Source organism: Stomoxys calcitrans, chromosome 2 (assembly GCF_963082655.1).
Source record: "Stomoxys calcitrans chromosome 2, idStoCalc2.1, whole genome shotgun sequence".
NCBI lineage: Eukaryota > Metazoa > Arthropoda > Insecta > Diptera > Muscidae > Stomoxys > Stomoxys calcitrans.
In genome coordinates, this window is record NC_081553.1 from 226,703,184 (window position 1) to 226,727,883 (window position 24,700).

Below are 24,700 nucleotides of genomic sequence, written 5' to 3' on the forward strand. Positions count from 1 at the left end.
CTCATTTTTCTCTGAGCACAAACACTCACAATGCGTTACCAGTGTTTGCTTTAACAACACTGAATTCAATGATTTCAGGTTACAAACACAATGCGAACACCACTTTAATTAATAACAAATTGTTTGTTGTTTCTTTTTTTTTGGTGTTACTGTTAGCTTTGTTCCTGATTAATAACAATTAATTTGACACAGTTTCTACTTGTATTGGCATTTAATGGACAAGGTGATGAGAAATGTAATGCATTAATGAATGAAGAACGCGTTGGGGGTTAAACATTGCCAGCAATTATTTGATATTTAATGAAAGTTTTTTGTGCTTGTTAGCTGTGAAGAAAAAAAAGTTAAATGTCACACAATGTCTTCTCATCGGCAAAAATATGTAAGTAACAAAACTATAATTTACAGCAAAAGTATTGTAATAAATTCGACTTAACTTAAAGAAAAAAATAGTTGCATTTCCATCTCTGTAAATTGAGGTGAACTCGATAAAAGGCTTCACCTTAAATGCTGTATAAAATCATAACGGTTTGCATTATAAGAGTTGCCAACACTAACGAAATGCTGTTTGTTATTGTTGGTTACCTATCAATGATGACTAACCTTCTCAACGCACTTCCACATACTTCATCTTTGAGTAATATATAAAATTAATTTCCGTTTTCAAATATGAGTGGTATGCAATTTATTAGCCTTTCAGTAGTGTGTGATAATATTGCAACTTGTCTATTTGCTTAGGCGGACAGGTGTAAAACCGTTGCACAGTGTTCTAAAAACGAAGAGTATTCGTTCTATATCCATGTGTATGTATGTATAAGTGTTTCCGCCTATAACGCTGAAATGGGCGGTAATAACCAAAATGTTTATGTGTGCCTACAAAATGTTAAAAGATCTTATGGAAACTTTCGATTTTTAGTTAAGAAGATATAACCGATCAAAGATGACCTTTTTATACCCACCACCGAAGGATGGAGGAATACTCATTTTGTCATTCCGTTTGCAACACATAGAAATATTCATTTCCGACCCTATAAAGTATATATATTCTTGATCAGCGTAAAAATCTAAGACGATCTAGACATGTCTGTCCGTCTGTCTGTTGAAATCACGCTACAGTCTTCAAAAATGAAGATATTGAGCTGAAACTTTGCACAGATTCTTGTTTTGTCCATAAGCAGGTTAAGTTCGAAAATGGGCTATATCGGACTATATCTTGATATAGCCTCCATATAGACCGATCCTCCGATTTAGGATCTTAGGCCCATAAAAGCCACATTTATTATCCGATATTGCTGAAATTTGGGACAGTGAGTTGCGTTAGACCTTTCGACATTCTTCGTCAATTTGGACCAGATCGGTTCAGATTTGGATATAGATGCCATATAGACCGATCCTCCGATTTAGAATCTTAGGGCCATAAAAGCCACATTTATTATCCGATTTTGCTGAAATTTGGGACGGTGAGTTGTGTTAGACCCCTGGACATTCCTCTTCAATTTGGCCCAGATCGGTCCAGATTTGGATATAGCTGCCATATAGACCGATCCTCCGATTTATGGTCTTAGGCCCATAAAAGCCACATTTATTATCCGATATTGCTGAAATTTGGGACCGTGAGTTGCGTTAGACCCCTCGACATTCTTTGTCAATTTGGACCAAATCGGTTCAGATTTGGATATAGCTGCCATATAGACCGACCCTTTGATTTAGGGTCTTAGGCCCATAAAAGGCGCATTTATTGGCCGATGTCTCCGAAATTTGGGACAGTGAGTTAAGTTAAAGCCCAGCCCAGGTCCAGATTTGAATATAGCTGCCATGTAGACCGATATCTCGATTTAAAGTCTTCGCCCCATAAAAGGCGCATTTATAATCTGATGTCACTGAAATCTGACACGGTGACTTATGTTAGGCTCTTCGACGTCCGTGTCGTATATAAATCAGAAATGTGGTTTACATATATACCCGAGGTGGTGGGTATCCAAATTCGGCCCGGCGGAACTTAACGCCTTTTTACTTGTTTCGATTTTCAAACAAAAATAAGCGATCCGACCTGAATGCATCCTATAAGATACATTGCACCTATAGAGGGCCCAATTTCAATTCAAAAAATTTCACAAAGATTTCTCTAATGACTTCAACTGACTTTTTTAAAGTTGGTTTTATTCGGTATGTGCATTGATTATTGCTTTTATATAAATCGATCTCCTGATTTGAGTTCTCATTTTCGTTTGAAATATATGTGATGGGAAATTAACGATAGTGCCGATATTTATCGATAGTTTGCCAGCTCTACATCAATCCCCAACAAACGGATAATAAGAAGGTTCGGAATGACTCAATGGGACTCAAACTAAAGGTATTTATAAACGAAACACCATGCCATAAAAATGGGACTAAGTCTCTGGGGGCCACCACTTTCCCAAAAATCCCTTTGCTCCACAAATCCAACCTACCCCCCAAAAGAACAAGCATTCCGATCGGAACTCGGTAGTAAGGTATTCCAAAGTAGAATACAAAATTATCATCCTAATTCGGGAAAAAGTGCTTGGCGTCCGCTTCACCCTTAATTAACCCCGCATACGAACATGTGGGGCGACCGGGACAATATGGGGCTTCAATATGATGAAATGTATCGATAAATAGAGTTCCAGTCTAATAGATATATGAGGGTCCAAGTGTCTGGGGACTGCTAAGAACTACATACGCATACGAACATGTGGGGCGACCGGGACAATATGGGGCTTCAATATGTTGAAAAGCATCGGTAAATAGAGTTCCAGTCTAATAGATATATGAGGGTCCAAGTGTCTGGAACTTCAGCTGGCAAAATATCGATGGCACTATCGATATTTAATTTTTGGACTGAATATCGATTGATAACAAAAATTAACAATCCGACTCTGAATTACGATACGTTGTCCTCAAGTCCTTAAATATTTAACTTCACTACACTGTGCGCTGTCACCTGCAATTCCACATATTGGCACACGTCATTTTGCCTTTAACTTTCGGTATAATCTAATACTAAATTTGTGTACATGAATATGCGGGGATCGTTGAATATTAGGATGCTATGATGTAAATTTTTGTAGTGATGAAGTTTAGGTTTTGATGAAACAATTCGGAACACATGAATATAATTCCGTAGTCAAAATTTTTTAGATATTTTTTTAAGTTCTAATTTTAATAATTCCAGTTAAATCTTTTTTATAGCATTCACTTTTTTAAGTCGTTTGCATGAATTACATTACACGCTATTGTCGATACAGGTTCCATAATCTGTCTCAAACGTGGGCATTCATTCGCCAATTAATTATACATCTTAAAACTGCATACATTAGTCTTGATATAAACGTGTTGTGTTGTATACGACATTTAGAAATATTGAAGCTGATCACTAGGATTTTTTTTTTCATTATGAAATGTTGACACTACTCTACAACTCACCGAGCAAACAAACGCCAACGCAAATGAAGTGTTTATGAATGAAACCCAAAGAAACAAACGTTGAGCTTTTGGTTTTCTGTAATAAAATTCAAGGAAATAAAAAACGTTATTGAATCTTGGTAGTTGGTTGAGAAGTGTATACATAAATATATAGGTGGAGAATATCGTACATTAATATAGATACAGTGCCACACATAAGTATTGGCACAACCATAAATTAACTTAAATTTAACTTGACTACTTTTTTTCAGCCTCGTCTCCCAGTTTACTAAAAAAAAATATTTTTCCGAAAGAACCGATGTTGTCACTTAACTAATGCAGACATTTTTGAAATTTCATTTAACAAAAAAAAAAAAACGCAATTTCTTCCCACAAAAGTATTGGCACTAATTTTTGCCAGTTGGCAACTCTTTTGCACAAATATTGGTTCCTAAAATTGTCATATAATTGTTTATATGACAGCTGTACCAGATTATGAACCAATTTAAATCATACTTAACATAGTTGTTGAAAGTGATACCAAAACACTACGTGTAAAATTTCAGTCAAATCGGACGAGAATTGCGCCCTCTACAGGCTCAAGAAGTCATGACCCAAGATCTGTTTATATGGCAGCTATATCAAAACATGGACCGATTTGGACCATTTATAATCACAACCGACCTACACTAATAAGAAGTATTTGTACAAAATTTTAAGCGGATAGCTTTACTGACGGACGGTTGGACATGGCTAGATATACTTAAAATGACAGATATAAATATAAGTGTGCCAATACTTGTGCGAAGAAATCGTGTAATTTTTTTGTTAAATAAAAAATTTAAAAAAAAAATTGGAATAAAAATTTCTGCATTAGTTAAGTAATGAGATGGGTTCTTTCGGAAAAATTTTTTTTTGAGTAGACGGGGCTGAAAAATAGTGGTCAAGTTAAAAATTGATGGTTGTGCCAATACTAATGTGTGTCACTGTAGGTTATGATAAATACTTTCATTGCCTATTTGAGGTAAGAAAATATTCGTAATATTCATAAATTCGATATATTGGTCTAAGACTCTTTAAATGTATCACAAACTGTTCCTCAGAACATCTATATAACCGTTGTTCATTAGTCATCAAAAGCTTCAAATATTCTTCATGACCCACTCTTCTAAACCTGGACATGTGTTGTTATCCACTTATCACAAGAAATTGTGACACAGCAGCTGATGTGCTGTCATAACGTCAAAGATCAAATTGTCGAATGTCATTTCAAGTAAGTAGCCAAACTGACATGTAAGTGCGCCACATTTTACCTCGACTTGGCCAATGGTCCATGTAGTAAAATCATTGAATCGTTCATTGTTTGTTAACCCGCATAGCCCGAGGCGTAAACATTTTAAAGATTTAAGGAAAAACTGGTTACAACAAATTTGGGCAAATATTTAATGAAACTCAAAAAAAAAAAAATAAATAAATAAACCTTTCGCTTGGAAAGATCAACAAACAATCCCACCATGAAATGACAACATTGTAAGTTGCCACAATAGTTGTTTCTCCTATACTCCAGGCTTTATGGATAAGCCCAGACAATGCGTGGTAGACTATGAATTTTTATGTTGTTAAGAAGAGAAGAAAAACAAAACAAAAGTTGTCTGGTTTTGTCCAAAAAACACCTAAAACAGAAGAATTATTTCTGACCGGTTTGTTAGATGATGATAGTGCGTGCGTATGTTTCCAAGCTAATGTGTGTGATGTTTGCAATGGACAAATATAGAGACTAGAGAGACTATCTTAAATACGTTTAAAATATGGATGACAGTTAATAGTAGATAGTAGGTTCTTAAAATATAGCTTAAAGTATGCTATTAGAATTGACCACATCGATAATCCTAAAATGACAAGATGGTAAGCTTCCAGATTTGTCTAACTAATAAACGTAAATTCAATGCTGCATCAAAGGAAACCAAATTTCGTCTCTCAATACACATCATAATTCAAAGATGATATTTGAACAACAACAAAAATTTTCTATTAATTATTCTTTTAAATCATTCAAAAAGAATATTTTATTCAGCTAATAAGAACTTAAACACCCCGTTGAAACACATTTGTGTGAAAATCATTATATTCTCAAACTACAATGGCAATGTCTCCAAAATACATTTTCAAATAGTGGAAAATGAGAATACATAAGTAAGAGGCAGCTCAGTTATTAATGTCATTAAACTCATGCTTGATGAAGCCATTGTGATAAGATCTCATGCTACTCTAATGGCATGCCAAAGAACACAAAGCATACCCTTTCTTCTCGTACTCTCACCACTAATACTCCCACCTATGGCTTTACATTCACACAAATAACGAATGCTTTAGTAAAAAGCAACAACAATTGGCTGTGTTTCAGCTTCTTCTTTAATTGAGAATTAATTCCTCATTTTCATGGATTTTTTTCGGAAAATTAATTTTCATATATATTTTGAATATCTCTGAAAAAATCCTTTCAGACGTGTGGCCGTAATATGTACCACAAATTCGCTTTTATAAAAACCAACTACTGCTTATAAACTGTAGTTATAAAATTGTTTGTATTGTTGTGCGTTTCGCAAAACATATACAAACAACAACAAAAAATGCAAATGAATTGCATGCCAAAGTCGAGCCTAAAGGAATGGGATGACCTACATGCCAAGTGGGGCCACGCATATCACACCGCTACATCACCCTCACCTAAATAGTGGTACTCTTTCTCTCGCATCAATTGTTTCTCTTACTCTCACCACTAATACTCCCATCTTTGGTTTTGCATTTACACCTATAACGAATGCTTTAGAAAAAAACCAACAACAATTTGATGTGCTGTGTTTTTGTGCTTCTTCTTCTTTTATTGAAAAATAATTCCTCATTTTCAAGGCTTTTCTTTAAGGAAAATTAATTTTGACATATATTCGTCACTTCTCCTGAAAAATATCTTTCGATTGATAGCAATTTTATTACAATCCATTAAGATGCAATATGTATCGTTCGGCCGTAATATGTACCACAAAATCGCCTTAATAAAACCATTGGCCATTTATAATATATATGTGTTTGGAAAGCCGAAAAACAAAATATTGGGCCTAGGTTGCAACTTTGTATTTAGAAATGATCTGGTAAAGTTGTCGATAGTTGTAGTGTTTAAAGGCCGTAGAACAAATGTATTATAAATGCAAATAGGCAATTATGCTTATTACAAAACGTAGCATTTGAAATTTTAAACAAAATAATATTATTAACAATGAAGACAAATACAACGCCTTCGTTGGCTAGGTCATGTTGTCAGAATGGATGAAGAAGCTCCAGCAAAGATGCGCGATGGAAAAATCAAGTGATTCTACGTTCGGCTAGTTGAACAAATGATCTGTCCAAGCCAATTAAAGTAAGTAAGTAACAATGAAGACATTGATGTGAGGTAGGGACTGGCGCGGGAGAATTTCATGCATACTTTGCGGATACAACATGCTTATGTATGCAGACGATATTGTCCTGCTTTCGGACTCACCGACGAAACTTTAGTCTATGATTGATGCTCCATACGCATATTGCTCTTTATGGGGTCTAAGTTTAAACCTGACCAAATCTAAGATTGTTGTTTTCAGAAAAGGACCCAGGATCTGTAGCAGTCTGTCTTGGGCCCATAGAGGTCGTAAATGAGTACAAATATCTCGGCATGAATCTTACGTATAACCTTTTCTTTGTAAAGCATCTTTCAAACAAACTACAATCTGCAAAAATGGCTATTAATTCTACATGACTACGCTACATTCACAACGGAAGAATTAGCATTTTGAATAAGGTGAAGATATTTAATATCGCTGTCAAGTCTATATTGTTTTACGGCGATCAGGTGTGGGGACATGTTAGCTGTGAGCAAGTAGAGAGACTATTCAGGTTCTTCATAAAAAAAGGTACTATACTTACCAAGTAATACGCCTAACTATATGTTGCATATCGAAACGGGGCTACCAAGTATGTTTTTGGAGACCCTCAGGATGCACTTTAATTATATGAGCAAGTTACTTGCAATGTCTAGCGATAGATTACCCCCACTGCTGGCTGAGGAGACTATAGATGCCGGGGTTTACTGAACAAGGAGCTGGTTAGATTTAGGTGCTGAACTAAGTATTGAAGTTGATTTTAGTCTTAGAGGTCGGGATCGAGCGTTAAGGCACGATAGTATTTTGTGCGACCTTATGGGGCGTAAAAAAGGTCTTGAATGAGAACAGGACTCTGGCCTTACAATACCACGGCCCTTAACCACATCTTAAATATGATGTCCCTCTATACTTTCGAGATGGCAACTCCCAGAAATTTATAAGTTTAATTTTTCAAGTCAGAGGTGGTCTGCTTGGTGCCTCCACAATCGGTTGTGCAAAATTTTAGAGTCCTAGCTGCTTCATGTGATTTGTTGCCTCCAAAAACCCCTCATTGGGCCCATAGTGCAATGGAACAATACAATTAACCATCGTATCGATCACTGTAAATGTGAAATAATTGTCAATAGGCAGACAAACCAAAACAATCAAATAAAAACAAACAGCTACAGTTGTACTGCAAAAATTTGTTATTTCAGCTGAATTATCTTTTGTGGCACAAAATGACAAAATTTTCTTTGCTACCATAGCCAGTGAGTGGTATTGGAAAAAATGTCAAATGTAATTAAAATCGTACACTGGCATAAACCAAAAATACAAAACAACAAATAAATCGAGTGCCGAAAAACACGATCCAATCTAATCTTATTGTTTGGCGGCACGCTTGACTCGACATTGTGGGAAGTAGAGCGAGCATTTGCTATCCAAAGCACACAGTGATAGAAAGTAATTTTTTGGAAATAATAAACTTCTGAAAATTGTTTTTACAATAACTACAAATGGACTTCTGTTGTGGGATATTTGGCGAAATAAAACGAAAAAATTGCTCTTGAGATATGCTGATCCAGAAACGAAAGTTCGTAATTTCGTTTAATGTAGAAGATTAATGGGCGAACATAAACATGGACCCTATCAGGGTCGGATATCGGATGTCTTAATGGAACTCACAGTTTCATACATCAACCAAACCGGATTATAAATGCGCCATTAATTGGTTTGAGACACTAACTCGGAAGATATGGTGGCTATATCTCAATATGGACCGATCTGGACTAAATTCGGTTTGGATGTTGACGGGCCTAAAGAAACTCACTGTTATAAATTTCGATTTTTGGTTTTAAATGAGACTTAAGACCTTAATTCGGTCGTTCTAATGATCCTTATTGGGTCCTTCGTTCTATAATTTAAAATTTCAGCGAAATCGTGCATGAAATGCGTCTGGTATAGGCATAAGACCCTAATCGGGAGATCGGTCTATATGGCTGCTATGTCCAAATATGATCAGCCAATTTAAGTTCATTGTGATAACACAGTAGCGACAGACCAAAGCTTCGTTGCGAATCGAACCACGACCCAAAAACGTTACCAACTCGGCTACCAGGCCGACTCAACTCTTTGGTACTAACGCCAATAAGTATTGAAATCTATACCTGTTTAGCAATAAATTTAACACCAAACGGTACTCATCGTATTATATGTATTTTATATATACCAGGCCGTATTTCGATACCGTATGGCATCAAACTATTCACGTTCGGCATCTATTTTTATACCCACCACTGAAGGTCGGGGATATATTCATTTTGTCATTCCGTTTGCAACACATCGAAATATCCATTTCCGACCCTATAAAGTATATATATTATTGATAAGCGTAAAAATCTAAGACAATCTAGCCATGTCCGTCGTCTATCCGTCTGTCTGTTGAAATCATGCTACACCCTTTAAAAATAGAGATATTGAGCTGAAACTTTGCACAGATTCTTTTTTGTCCATAAGCAGATTAAGTTCGAAGATGGGCTATATCGGACTATAGTTTGATATAGCATCCATATAAACCGATCCGCCGATTTAGGGTCTTAGGCCCATAAATGCCAAATTTATTGTCCGATTTTGCCCAAAATTTGGGACAGCGAGTTGTGTTAGGCCCTTCGACATTCTTCGTCAATTTGTCACAGATAGGTCCAGATTTGGATATAGCTGCTATATAGACCGATCTCTCGATTTAAGGGTTTGGGCCCATAAAAGGCGCATTTATTGTCCGATTTTGCCAAAGTTTAGGACTGCGTGTTGTGTTAGGCCCTTCGACATCCTTCTTCAATTTGGACCAGATCGGTCCAGATTTGGATATAGCTGCCATATAGACCTACCTCTAGATTTAAGGTATTGCGCCCATACAAGGCGCATTTATTATCCGATTTTGCTGAAAAATGGGACAGGGAGTTGTGTTAGGCCCTTTCGACATCCTTCTTCAATTTGGCCTAGATCGGTGCAGATTTGGATATAGCTGCCATATAGACCGATCTCTCGATTTAAGGTTTTGGAGCTATAAAAGGCGCTTTTATTGTCCGATGTCGCCGAAATTCGGGACAGTGAGTTGTGTTGGGCCCTTCGACATTTTTCTTCTATCTGGCTCAGATCGGTCCAGATTTGGATATAGCTGCCATATAGACCGATCTCTCGATTTAAGGTTTTGGGGCCATAAAAGGCGCATTTACCGTCCGATTTCGCCGAAATTCGGGACAGTGAGTTAAGTCCCTCGACATATTTCTGCAACTTGGTTTAGGTCGATCCAGATTTGCATATAGCTGCCATTGGACCGATCTGTCAATTTAAGGTTTTGGGCCCATAAAAGACGCATTTTTTGTACGATTTTGCCAAAATTTAGGACAGCGAGTTGTGTTAGGCCCTTCGACATTTTTCTTCTATTTGGCTCAGATTGGTCCAGATTTGGATATAGCTACCATATAGATCGATCTCTCGATTTAAGGTTTGGGGCCATAAAAGGCGCATTTATTGTCCGATGTCGCCGAAATTTGGGACAGTGAGTAAAGTTAAGCCCCTCGCCATATTTCTGCAATTTGGCCTAGGTCGATCAAGATTTGCATTTACCTGCCATATAGACCGATCTCTCGATTTAAGGTTTTGGGTCCATAAAAGGCGCATTTATTGTCCGATGTCGCCGAAATTTGGGACAGTTAGTTGTGTTGGGCCCTTCGAAGTTCTTTTTCAATTTGGCTCAGATCTGTCCAGATTTAATTATAGCTGCCATATAGACCGATCTCTCGATTTAAGGTTTTGGGGCCATATAAGGCGCGTTTATTATCCGAATTGGGTGAAATTTGGGACAGTGAGTAGTTGCTCTTCGACTCGTTTATTTTATCATTAAAATCTATATCTGTTCAGATTAGGTTAGATTAAAAATAAAAAAAATATTTATTCAAAACTAGTAGTCTGGTAAAAATTTCTTTAAATAACTTTCAATTGACAAAATAACTCATATTCCAGTATTAAAACACTGTGCAACTTGTTTACTGAATATTTAAATCGTCAAAGGATTGTATAAAACAATTGTTTGCACATATTGAAATTGAACACACCAATTGAATCTTGATGTATCTATCCGCAATCATTGCACTATGTAATTTTGTTATCCCAATGCCTATTCAAATCATGGCCCATTTGTATTAGCTATGATCCATTTCTTGTGGCCATTCGCTTTAGAATTTCATTGTGTGTTGATTTCATTGTAATCGTTTTATGTTGACTAGGGGAATTATGTATTTCCCAACACTTTAATGTTTGCCCATAACAAACGGCAAGGTTTTTTTTTTGGCTTTTATTTACTCTGTCTGATATGGATGTGTTATTGGCCACATGTCACTTAATTGTACCGAACGAACGTTTGTTGTTTATCAAAAATAATCTAGTATTGTGTTTTTTTTTTGTTTAAAGTTTCAAACGGAAACTGTTGTCTATGGATTTGCTAGAGGATTATGGATAAAATTCAATTTAGATATTTAAGAAAAAAGAAAGAATCAAAATATGTTTGGAAACTTTTGGATTACATATTAAAAAGTTTTTATGCTTTTCCATAAGGAAATTTTATTGTTTGTATACACTCAGAGAAAAAAATACAGATAAACATAGGAAACCTTTCACTGGATCTTTTTTTAAATTATTATTTATTTTATAGTATTATTTTCTGAAAAATTGTTGTTGTCACGTTATTAAACCACTCAGAAGGTTTTCAGAAATCTTAGTTCACAATGTTTTCAGAACAATTTTATGAACATTTTATTGCTTTGTAAAATAGTCGATTTTTGATGACAACATTTTCCCCTAAAAATTACTTTTGTTAGGTAAAAAATTGTATTCAACCATTTCCATTTTCCAATAAATTGTCTTTGGAAACTAAATTGGTATACCTCTTACCCATTACGAGCTAACAATAGATCTAATTTGGACATTTTTCTATTAATTCCACGCTAATGTCTTAATACAGTCTAATACTTATGCATATTTTGAGTGTATGTTTTTTTCACGGAATAAATTTGATTACATTTTTTAACTAAAAATCTGGTTTGATTAAGATTCGAACATAATTTGGAAGACCCTTATAAACACATGCCGCTTTTTTATTTGGCATGATGTAAAGGCAATCTCGTATTTTTGACAAGATTTGCTCTATAAAAATTAACATATTTTTTGATTTTCTATGACATTATGTCATACAAACTCAGGTTGTTGAACTGGTGGGCTGTAGTCATTGTCATGGACGTAGCTTGTCTCTCTCAAAGTATCATACGATTTTTATCTCGTAAATAATAAAACAGTAGCAAAATGTATTTACTTTGATTTATTGATATGTTCAAGACATTTTAAGATATGGGTTGCCCAAAAATTAATTGCAGATTTTTCATATAGTCGGCGTTGAAAAATTTTTTCACAGCTTGTGACTCTGTTATTGCATTCTTTCTTCTGTCAGTTATCAGCTGCTACTTTTAGCTTGCTTTAGAAAAAAAAGTGTAAAAAAGTATATTTGATTAAAGTTTATTCTAAGTTTTATTAAAAATGCATTTACTTTCTTTTAAAAAATCCGCAATTACGTTTTGGGCAACCAATAGAAGGATGGGTGATGTAGGTGTAGGGTATGTAAAGGAAATAAACCGACTAAAAGCGAGAATATTTTTAGTACATTTTACCTGAGGAAAAATAAATCCTTGCTAAGGTAAGACAAAAATCTATCTCGTACTTTGTTAAAATTGCGAACTAGCAGTACTTTGAAATAAAATAACATCATCAGGACAAGCCATGGCTGTCTCATGTTACACGTCAGAAATGCGTGGTATGTATATCTAATAACATGTTATGATAAAAAAAAGATGCCATAAAGTTCGTAGCACCAATTATTATGGGATTTGTTTGCAAATAATTTTTACCAGGCATGTTATTTTTATAATTTTTATACCCTCCACCATAGGATGGGCGAGTATTTCATTTGTAACTCATCAAAATATTGATCTGAGAAATAATAAGTAAAAGCGTGCTAAGATCGGCCGGGCCAAATCTTATACCCTCAAGTATGGATCGCATTTGTTAAGTGCTTTGCCTGGTACTTCTTTATAGACAAAACAAGAGGCATATTCGGGAGATATATGAGAGTATAATGAACGAATAGTAATCATTCGCACCCAGGTACAATAAATTGAATAAAGAAAGTATTTGGTACGTGCTATCTAAGAGTTCTTCGCCTGTGTGCATTCACGATTATTTTTTTTTTTTTTTTGGTTGGCAGTTACGCTATGGCAATGTAGATCAACAAAACGAATAATCGAATATGGAGTATTATGCACCTTAAGGAATTTCTAAACAATAACCGTAGATATACCACGCATTTCTTACATACAATATGAGGACCCATGCTCTGGAGATGTAATTCTATTTTAAAGTACTGCTTTGACGTAACTTTGTCCGATTTAGATTTTTTATGGTCTTGATCTTGATCCTAAATCTCTTCCAACGGACCTATGGTATGACCGGAATGCAGCATACATATCAGTCAGCAGTAAAGTGTCAAGCAAAGAAGTTTTGTTGGGAAAAAAGAAAGAAAGAAAGGAGGAAGAAGGGTCTGACCCGACTGATTTAGATATAGCTGCCATATATGTATATCGCCCGATTTTCACTTTTAGCGCTAGCGCATTTATTGACCAATCTTCCCAAAATTTTGCATAATGCTTTCCTTGACGATATCTAACACAATATCTATGAAGTTTGGTTGAAATCGGTTCAGATTTAGATATAGCTTCCATATAATATTAAAATTTACGGTAATTTGCAATAATTTTGTCATTTGTCAACCATAGTTATAACAGTTTGAACATATTTACTCGAAATTGAATACGACTGGTTAAATAATTTATCTAAAAACATCCGCCGATGTACATCAAAAATTAGTTCAGAATTAGATATGGCTTCCATTTTGTTCTTATAGGGTAGGTGTAGGGTATTATACAGCGGCACCGCCCGAATTTTTGCCTTACCTTATTTTATGGTAGACCTTTGTAGCTACATATATTTGTAAAGTTAATTTCTTTACTAATCTATTTGTTAATTGAACATTTCCTCAACCTTGAAAAGAAAAACAACAAAACACAAAAGAAAACCACAAAAACTGAACTTGTCCATCTGTTTGTCCATATCTCTTTCCCCCCTATTTTGTCAATCCATTAAAAACCATTTGAGATGTCCCACACACCTTAAAATGTGAGCATTCTGAAAACAACGTCTTCAACGTCTGGCGGCAGCAAACAGAAATCATCAACCATGTCAGCAACTCGCGAATAGACGATGAGGGTGCGTGAGAAATGATAATAGACATGTTTTCTTTAAGAGATTTTCAAAACATTAAAAAAATAGTCCCCCATGCCAAATACCAAAGCTAGACGCCACCCCTCATCATTGGGACAGAGAGAGAGAGAGAGACACATCAAGCATGACTATTTGTTTTTAATGAAGTGTTATGTCAGAGGTTAATGACGTTGGAGGAACTTTGTTGCTTAGTAAAATATATATAAAGCTCTTAAATTTAACGGCTGCCATACTTCACCATGAGTATAGGAAAAGGAAACAATTTTATTTTATTTTCAAAACTTCAATGCCAATAAATTAATCTTTTAATTTGTCGTCTAATGGTGGGCTACGTAAAATCACATCACAAGAAAATTGAGTCACATAATTTAAAATAAATTACATTTTTTGTAATAAAAAAAAACACAAAATAAAAATAAATTAAATTTACCACCAAATAAATTCGAATCTTATGGTCTGCATTGTAATGCCATGGGCTTTTAATGTTCAACGTCCATGCAAATGGGGCTACAAGAGTTTTCTTTATGAGCATGTTTTTCTGTTTTATTTGAAATTTTATAGTATTCTTGGCCTTGATTCTTTTTTATGTTTTTAATATGGAAAAATATGAGCGGTTTCCCTAGAATTGCTTGTAAATGTTGTGTTATTTTCCACTTGAATAAACGAAAATAATAATTCAAAACGTAGAAGATTATATTTTTTTCTAATAGACCAAAACACAGGTTTTAATAAGAAAGCTTTTTTCCTCTTATCAGTATACGCTTTTAAAAAACAATGTCTTCTTATACCCTCCACCATAGGTTGGGGGTAGAGTAATTTTGTCATTCTGTTTGTAACTCCTCGAAATATTCGTCTCAGACCCCATAAAGTTTATATATTCTCGTCATGATATTTTATGTCCATCTAGCCATGTCCGTCCGTCTGTCTGTCGAAAGCACGCTAACTCTCGAAGCAGCAAAGCTAGACGCTTGAAATTTTGCACAAATACTTCTTTTAGGTGTAGGTGTAGGTTGGGATTGTAAATGGACAATATCGGTCCATGTTTTGATATAGCTGCCATATAAACGGATCTTGGGTCTTGACTTCTTGAGCCACTACACGGCACAATTTTTATCCGATTTGGCTGCAATTTTGCATGAGGTGTTGTTTTATTATTTTCAACAACAGTGCTAAGTATGGTTGAAATCGGTCTATAGTCTGATATAGCCGCCATGTAAACCGATCTTGGGTCTTGACTTCTTGAGTATCTAGAGGGCGCAATTCTAATCCGATTTGGCTGAAATTTAGCATGAAGTTGTTTGTCATGACTTCCAACAAATGTGCCAAGTATGGTTCATATCGGTACATAATCTGATATAGCTGCCATATAAACCGATCTTGGGTCTTGACTTCTTGAGCCAATAGAGGGCGCAATTCTCATCCGATTTGGCTGATACTTTGCAGGAGGTGTTTTGTTATGATTTCCAACAACTGTGCCCAGTACGTGTGAAATCGGTCTATAACTTGATATAGCTGTCATATAAACCGGACTGGGGTCTTGACTTCTTGAGCCTCTAGAGGACTCAATTGTTATCCGATTTGGCTGAAATTTTGCACGACGTGTTTTGTCATGATTTGCAACAAATGTGTTAAGTATGGTTGAAATCAGTATATAACTTGATATAGATGTCTTATAAACCGATCTGGGGTCTTGACTTCTTGAGCTAATAGAGGGCGCAATTCTCATCCGATTTGGCTGATACTTTGCAGGAGGTGTTTTGTTATGATTTCCAACAACTGTGCCCAGTACGTGTGAAATCGGTCTATAACTTGATATAGCTGTCATATAAACCGGACTGGGGTCTTGACTTCTTGAGCGTCTAGAGGACTCAATTGTTATCCGATTTGGCTGATACTTTGCAGGAGGTGTTTTGTTATGATTTCCAACAACTGTGCCCAGTACGTGTGAAATCGGTCTATAACTTGATATAGCTGTCATATAAACCGATCTGGGGTCTTGACTTCTTGAGCCTCTAGTTGGTGCAATTCCTATTCGATTTGGATGAAGTTTTGCATGAGATGTTTTGTTATGACTTCCAACAACTGTGCCAAGTATGGTTCAAATCGGTTCATAACCTGATATAGCTGCCATATAAACCGATCTTGGGTCTTGACTTTTTGAGCATCTGGAGGGCGCAATTCTTATCCGATGAGATGGCTGAGATTTCACAGGCGTTGTTTTGTTATGATTTCCAACAACTGTGTGTGCATGTATGTGCGAAATCGATGCATAACCTGATATATTTGTCATATAAACCTATCTGAGGTCTTGACTTCTTTAGCCTCTAGAGGGCGCAATTCTTATCCGATTTCGCTAAAATTTTGCACGACGTGTTTCGTTATGACTTTCAAGAACTGTGCAAAGTATGGTTTAAATCGGCCAATAAACTGATATAGCTGCCATATAAACCCATCTGGGATCTTGACTTCTTTAGTCTCTATAGGGCGCAATTATTATCTGATTTGCGTGAAATTTTGTACAACGGCTTATCCCATAACCTTCAACATATGTGTCTGAATCGGTTTATAACCTAATACAGCTCCCCTATAAAACGATCTGCCTATTTTACTTTTTGAGCCCCTAAAGGGCGAAATCCTTATTCGATTTGGCTGAAATTTTACACAATGACTTCTACTGTGGTCTCCAACATTCATTCCATTATGGTCCGAATCGGACCATAACTTGATATAGCTTCAATAACATAGCAATTCTTTTCCTTTAATCTTTCCTTTCCTTTGTTTGCCCAAATAGAGACACCGGAAAAAGAACTCGACATATGCGATCCATGGTGGAGGGTATATAAGATTCAGCGCGGCCGAACTTAGCACGTTTTCACTTGTTTTGTTTTATTCTTATGTGAAATACATATAGAGGAACAAATAGAAAAAGAATGAATGATTCACCATTTCCTTCGTTGCCAGTTGAATTGGCTTCGAAGACATTATACATGTGAGTACTTTCTAATTCAGCCAATATTTGTTTGGCAAGTTGCATGGCCAAAATTAATGACAAAAACCGTTTTAGCCAAGTAAATAAATTATTGAAAGGGTGAAGAATTTTTAAATTATCCACCACAATGAGAATATCAGGTTTCAATAATATTTTGATTCTTCAACCAGTTGCCTGATAAGTTAGGTTATGTTAAACCAGCAGAGACATAAACTCATTCAATCAGCAGCGCACTCTGACCTGTTTAGCAGACCTCTATTGTGTATTTAACAGCAAATGCCTATTAATAACAACAAAGAAATTAATGTAAATCCATAACATTGGTTCCATGTTTCATGCTATCGAAATGGCCAATCTTTACCAGAAAGGAACCAGAACTTCAATCAATTTAAAACGAGCTGACCTAAAAGTAGAAAAGCCTTAAAATAAAAATTGCGGAAATTCGTTCGTTGATCAATCAAAAGCACCAGCCAATATTCAATACCATCAGTCATTGTTTCATCAATCGTTCTGCCTAGTTGAGTTGAGCGATCGACTGATCTGTTTCGCGCATACAATGTGCGTGAAAATTCCGCAATGTATTACCCCTCTCCCCCTCCCATCAAGCGGCAAGGCAGCCAGCCAAAGGCCAAAGTGTTATTATCGCAGGCATCTGTTGCAATTGTTTCTGGTCGGTATGGTTGTTTGATAAAGGGGAAAAAAAGGAAAATAGTTCAAGTGAACGAAGAACAATCGAAAGTATTCTGACTGAGAGTCAATGAACATTAATGTAATTTACATGTACATGCCAAACTACATACAAGTACATGAAATGAAATGAACTTTTAGAAAATGTAAAGAAAAGATGTTTTGAAACTAAAGGGAAACATTTTGTTACTACTAATAAAAAAAAAATCGAAGGAGGTCACCGCAGCGCAGAGGTTAGCATGTCCGCTAAAGACGCTGAAAGCCTGGGTTCGAATCCTGGCGTGGACATAAGAAAAAAAATTCAACCTAATGCTGGCGACATTTTTGAGCAACTATGCCATTTGAAACCAGTAAGGCAAAAGTTGGGCGGTGCCGACTGTATATTACCCTGCACCTACCCTATAAGTACAAAGTAGGAGCTATCTCTTATTCTGAACCATTTTGAGGGAGCTCGCCGGATGTTTTCAGATGATTCACTAAACAATCCCTATCATATTTCGAGCAAATATGTTCAAACTGTTATAACTACGGTTGACAAATGACAACATTATTCAATATTTCTCAAAATCTGACAAACATATATATGGGAGCCATACCTAAATCTTAAGCGATTTCGACCAAACTTCTTAGATATTGTGGTGGATGTCGAGAAAAGCGTTGTGCAAAATGTTGGCAAGATTGGTCAATAAATGCGCTTGCAGTGGCTCTAAAAGTTAAAATCAGGCTATATACATATATGACAGCTATATCTTAATCTGAACCGATTTCTATGAAATTCACCAGTGATATTAGGAGTCATAAGAAAATCCTTCCTGCCAAGTTTCGAGAGAATCGGTCAACAAATGAGCACTTTATTGCAATATATCTCAAAATCGGACGAACATATATATGGGAGCTACATATAAATCTAAACCAATTTCGACCAAACTTCTTAGATATTGTGGTAGATGTAGAGGAAAGCGTTGTGCAAAATTTTAGCAAGATTGATCAAAAAATGCGCTTGCAGTGGCTCTAAAAGTGAAAATCGGGCGATCTACATATATGACAGCTATATCTAAATCTGAACCGATTTCTATGAAATTCACCAGTAATATTAAGAGTCATAAGAAAATCTTTCCTGCCAAATTTCGAGAGAATCGGTCAACAAATGAGCACTTTATTGCAATATATCTCAAAATCGGATGAACATATATATGGGACCTATATCTAAACCTGTACTGATTTCTATGAAATTCACCAGTAATGTTGAGATTTCAGAGAAAACACTTCCTGTCGAATTTCGACAGAATCGGTTAACAAATGACCACATTATTGCAATATTAGTCCAAATCGGACGAACATATATATGGGAGCTATATGCAAATCTGAACCGTTTTTTTTCCAATTTCATTAGGCTTCGTCTCTATGCCGAAAAACATGCCTGTAACAAATTTTAAAGCGATCGGATGAAAATTGCCGCATGTACTTTGTACCCAAAAAAAAAAAACATGGACAGACAGACGGACTAAGCTAAATCGCATCAGAAAGTGCTTGTTGGCAAGACTACAAATGTGGCGCTGTCAAATTTTAGTAGTGTCCTTCTACTAGTATTGAATTAATACCAAAAGGTATTAAACAATTTTACAATAATATAAATAAAATAATTCTGGGTATTGACAGAGTACTGCCTTTTTCTTACACCGATTATCATGGAAGCCCGATTTTTTGTGAGGACAATACCATATGGTATTGGGCAATCACGGAATGTATGAGGTAGTTTGGTATTGACGCAGGGACGTCGAGTGTGAACATCTTTACGGACAGAAAACTGCCATTCAGTGCACCAGTCTTGGAGTGTAATAAGGGTAACAGACCATAGCGAAGTAAGTGGAAATGAACGAGCAGATGATTTGGCAGTGAAGGCCAGAGGACTTCCGTCAATGAAGTCGCGCCCCAATCGCATTTGTTCTGTGGGATCGCACATGTACCCTCGTTGTCGCGAGACGCATGCTCCAATATCGGACGCTTGCCTACAGCCGCCCGTAATCTGGGACCGCCCCTACAGCCGCCCCTTGTCATCTCGAGTACCATTGGCCCTCAGTATTTAATAAGGAGCCAGTGTCACCACTTCTCACTAAGTCTCTCTTCTCGAAAATCGAGATCTTCTGATCCCAATCTTCAACAACATCAAATATGAAAGGTCCATAACCTAATATCGCTCCCGTTTAAGCCGATGTCCCGAGCTTCTGAAATTTTGCACAATGACTTCTACTATGGTCTCCAACATTAAAACAAGGTAAGGTCCGAATCGATACATAATCTAATATAGCTCCAATAACATAGCAATTCTTATCCATTATCCTTTGTTTGCCTTTAAAGAGATGCCGGGCAAAGAACTTGACAAAGCGATCCAAAGTGGCAACCTCTTTTCAACCTAACCTAACTTAATCTAATGTAGGTCGTTGAGAAAATGGCCGGTTCAGTCATATTTCGATGTAGCTGCCATATAAAACGTTCTTCTGATTTGACTTCTTGAGCCTCTGGATGCCGCAATTGCTTTATCCGATTTGGGGGAAATTGTGCACGGAATGTCGAAATTGAATCAATTACATGATATAGCTCCCACATAAACCGATCTCCCGATATGACAACTTGAGTCTCTGAAAGCCGAAATTGTTAACCGATTTGGCTGAAATTTAGCATGGAGTGTTTTGTTATACCTGTCGTTAACTGTGTCAAGTACGGTCTATATGGGTCAATAAACTGATATGCATAGCTCCCATATAAGCTGGTCTCCCGATTTACTGCTTGAGAAACTGCTAGAAGCCGCAATTACTGTCCGATTGAGCTTATTTTGCACGTAGTGTTCTGTTACAACTTCCAACAATCGTACTAAGTATGGTATAAACTGATATAGCTACCTTATAAACCAATCTCCCTATTTGACATCTTGAGATCCTAGAAGCCGCAGTTGTTCTACGATTGGTAGAGTTTCGTTATGACTTCCAATAATTGTGCCTAGTATGGTCTAGGTCGATTTTTGCCTGATTTACTAGAAATTTGGTATGTAGAAATTTTTAGCAGAATCCAAGGTGATGGGCTTCCAAGATACGGACCGACCGAATGTTTTGACTTGTCTTTAAGTTTTAACGTTTTCTCTTTGCAACAACTTTTTAACGGTAACTATAGTCCTACCAATTTTCTCTCAACAAATAACATTACATAGACATTTTTAGTGGAGCACTATGAGTATAAACTTGTGTCTTCTACAGTCTTTAAAACTTCAGCTGTTACGCCATCGGCATTTGCTGCCTTGTTATACTTTGTTCAGATTGTATGATTTTTTAATTTCTCCAATTTTTGAAAATTAATTAAAATCACCGAAATTTTCCAAAACATAACACACATAGGTAAAGTTCAATCTGTGCAAATATTTGCCTCCACACTCACAAAACTATGCCTTATTGAAAGAGCAATAAAATGAAGACGAATGCGTAGTTCAATGAACACTTGGCTGACATTGAAAATGTTGAAGTGCAGTTGGTTTAATTTTTTGGCAACTTGGAAAGAGAACAAGTTTGCTTTTTGGAATGCTTTATTTATTTTATTAGTTTAAGAAGTGAAAAAAGTCAGTGATAGGCTAACGACAGACTCGGCGGTGAGAAAAATTGAAACAGATTCAAGAAGGAAAAAATATCGCTCTAAAAACAGCATCAATTTTTGCCAATTTATTTTTGTTAAACAAAAAAACAATATGCCGAGAAATAAAAATCTCTATACACGATATATGCGAATTGATGTTCATCCATACACAATTGTATTTCTATGTATGTATGTATCTATGAGTGTTTTAATATCTTATGGGTTGTTTGTCGCGTTTTTTTTTTTGCAGTGGGCGTCTCGTGTATAACCTTCATGACGTTTTGAAAAAATAGAAGCAAAAAACACACAAATAAACAAAAATAAATAAATATGACTAAAAAGTTTCAAAGGAAAGTAGAAAAATTGCTATTGAAAATGTATGATGTGAACTCGAATAGACGTAACACACATACACACACACACATGTTTTGTGTTCATTCATCTACGTTATAGACTTCTGCGGGGTCAATTGACTTACTTACCTCGCCTCATCTATTACCACTTCAATGTGTGATTATTTGAATTGTAGTTTTTTCTTTTGAAATATTTCCTCAGGGTTCAATACTTAAACGTAGACAAACAAATACAAATGTAGACAATACTCGTAATTCAAATATGAGCTTAAATGTTAAGTATAAACGTTAAGAAAATATTTTGTTTTCATGATATGAACACTTCATCTGAATACAATGTGGGTGCGATCTAACTACTATTTATACCACTTAACAAATGAAAAACATAATATGACGTTGTATAAGAGCCAAAAAGTGGTCCAAAAGAAAATATTATTATAAACTCATGTTAGTGAGTGCTGTGAACTAGTGGCAAAAGATTCCTACTGACCCCATTGTAAGGGCTAAAGATTTAAATCCGGAGATCAGTTTATTTGGGAGCTATATTAGGTTGTAGACCGATTAAGACCGTACTCGCCTCATATCCATTTATATGGGAGCTATATCAGGTTATAGACCGATTTATACTGTACCCGACACATATATTGGAAGTCATAACAAAACACTACATGCAAAATTTCGGCCAAATCGGGCAAAAATTACGCCTTCCAGGGGCTCAAGAAGTCAAATCGGGAGATCGGTTTATATGGGAGCTATATCAGGTTATAGACCGATTTTTACTGTATTTGGAAAAATTGTTGGAAGTCATAACAAAACACTACATGCAAAATTTCGGCCATATCGGACAAAAATTGCGCCTTCCATGGGCTCAAGAAGTCAAATCGGAAGATCGATTTATATGGGAGCTATATCAGGTTATAGACCGTACTCGACAAAGTTGTTGGAAGTCATAACAGGACAGTAAATGCAAAATTTCAGGCAAAATGGAAAAAAATTGCGACTTTCAGAGGTCAAGAAGTCAAATCGTGAGATCGGTTTCTATGGAAGCTATATCTAAAACTTAACCGATATGGCCCATTTGCTACCTACATTGATATTACATATCTGTGCAAAATTTTCAGAAGCCAGTTTTACGCATTCGACCGCTGTCTTGATTTTGACAGACGGACGGACGTGACTAGATCGCAAAGACAAGGAGACAGCCTATCGTGTGATTCATTTAATATCCTACTGGAGAAGATTATACGAGATGAAGCTGTGAGTAGATATGGCACACTAATCACAAGAGAACACATTGCTCGGAGTATATGTATGGACTAGTTTGCGTTAATGGCTATACTAAAAAGCGCGTTTCAGAAGTGTTTCGAGGATTGGAAAAAACGCTGGCATAAATGTATTTTATTTGAGGGGGATTACTTTGAAAAAAATTTAAAAATACGATCATTTCTTGATCAGACCTTGTATATGGGAGGGATTTGGTGTGGATGTTGGGGTGTATAAACGTACTACGGTGTACTGCGTACAAAATTTCAAGTGTTTCAAGAAGTGAAATCCGGAGATCGCTTTATATGAGGATCGTTTATAGCCCTCTAAGAACAACAAAGCAGCAGGAGCCGACGGGTTACTTGCTGAACTATTTAGAATCGGAGGCTACACGCTGATAAGGCGTATGCATTAGCTTATCTGCCCAATCTGCCTAGAGGAACGCATACCCGATGATTGGAAATGCTTGGGGGTGAAATAAAAGAAATTTGAGAGTAGAGCACGATGCTGATATTTTTTCAGGGCTAAGTACGTGGGTGGCCGACCCACCCTTCGTAACCCTCAAACTGGACATATTGGTGGATTATGGCAAAAAGGAGCTCAAATCTGTATTTGTATAGCAATATGTAGCACCAATGTTATTTTGAAAGTGTAGCATGAATCTGATATCCACTTTCGGTGTAAAGAGTTTGGCTACTCCAATCCACCACCAAATCCAAGAGAACGAAGTAGATCTAACATCCAAACTTTAATGGGTTAACCCTCTCCTTACCCTATTTTCAATAACGCCAGATCTCGCCAAAGTGAGCCAATAAAAACCCTCAAAAAGTTTATTTTTTTGCTAAAGTCCCACAACAGTAAAGTTGTATAGAGCATTATTTTAACTTCCTTGAATTTTATTTGTTTTCAATTTGTTTACATTGAAATACATCCAAGTCATAAAGGCTTGCACAGCAAAAAAAAAACTCAAAAAACAAACCTCAATGTCGCATTCATTGCCGCACATAATTAGGTCATCAGACGATTTTGCGATTTTGATATTTCTTTTAAGATCTTATTTTTGCGAATTATTCTCTCGCCCACAGGCCATATTCAGCTTTTCATTTTCTTTTCTATTCCTCTGTGATAAACAAAAATTACCAAATCTGTTTATGTTTTGTTTACGGAACATTTAAGAATTTATGAGATGACGTCAATGATCATAAACTCAAGTGGACCGTAGTGTAGAACAATTGTTATATCCACCACTATAGGATGGGGGTATACTAATCTAGTCATTCCGTTTGTAACACCTCGAAATATTTATCTGCGACCCCATAAAAAATATATATTCTGGATCCTCTTGACACGAATGTCGTGTTTAACGCAGATGCCTGCCATCACGGTTCAAACCTGCGAGGTCCAAGGGTGAATACAATGCGTCTACCGACGCCACCGCATGTGGGGATCCTTTCGACATTCTGTTTCGATCTAGTTATGTCCGTCCATCCGTCCTTACGTCTGTCGAAATCACGATAGCGGTCGAAGGCGTAAAGCTAGCCGCTTGAAATTTTGCACAGAAACTAAATATTGATGTAGGTCGT

At 36.2% G+C, this 24,700-nt stretch overlaps 1 protein-coding gene across 1 annotated transcript in view; it reads right to left on the minus strand.

The window, feature by feature from the left end:
* LOC106081020 (uncharacterized) overlaps nt 1-24,700 on the minus strand; it is a 54,944-nt gene that overhangs the window by 20,548 nt on the left and 9,696 nt on the right. Inside the window, exon 2 of the mRNA XM_013242689.2 lies at nt 3,445-3,520. The gene's annotated coding sequence lies outside the window, so the exon portion shown is untranslated. The remainder of the gene's footprint in view (nt 1-3,444; nt 3,521-24,700) is intronic.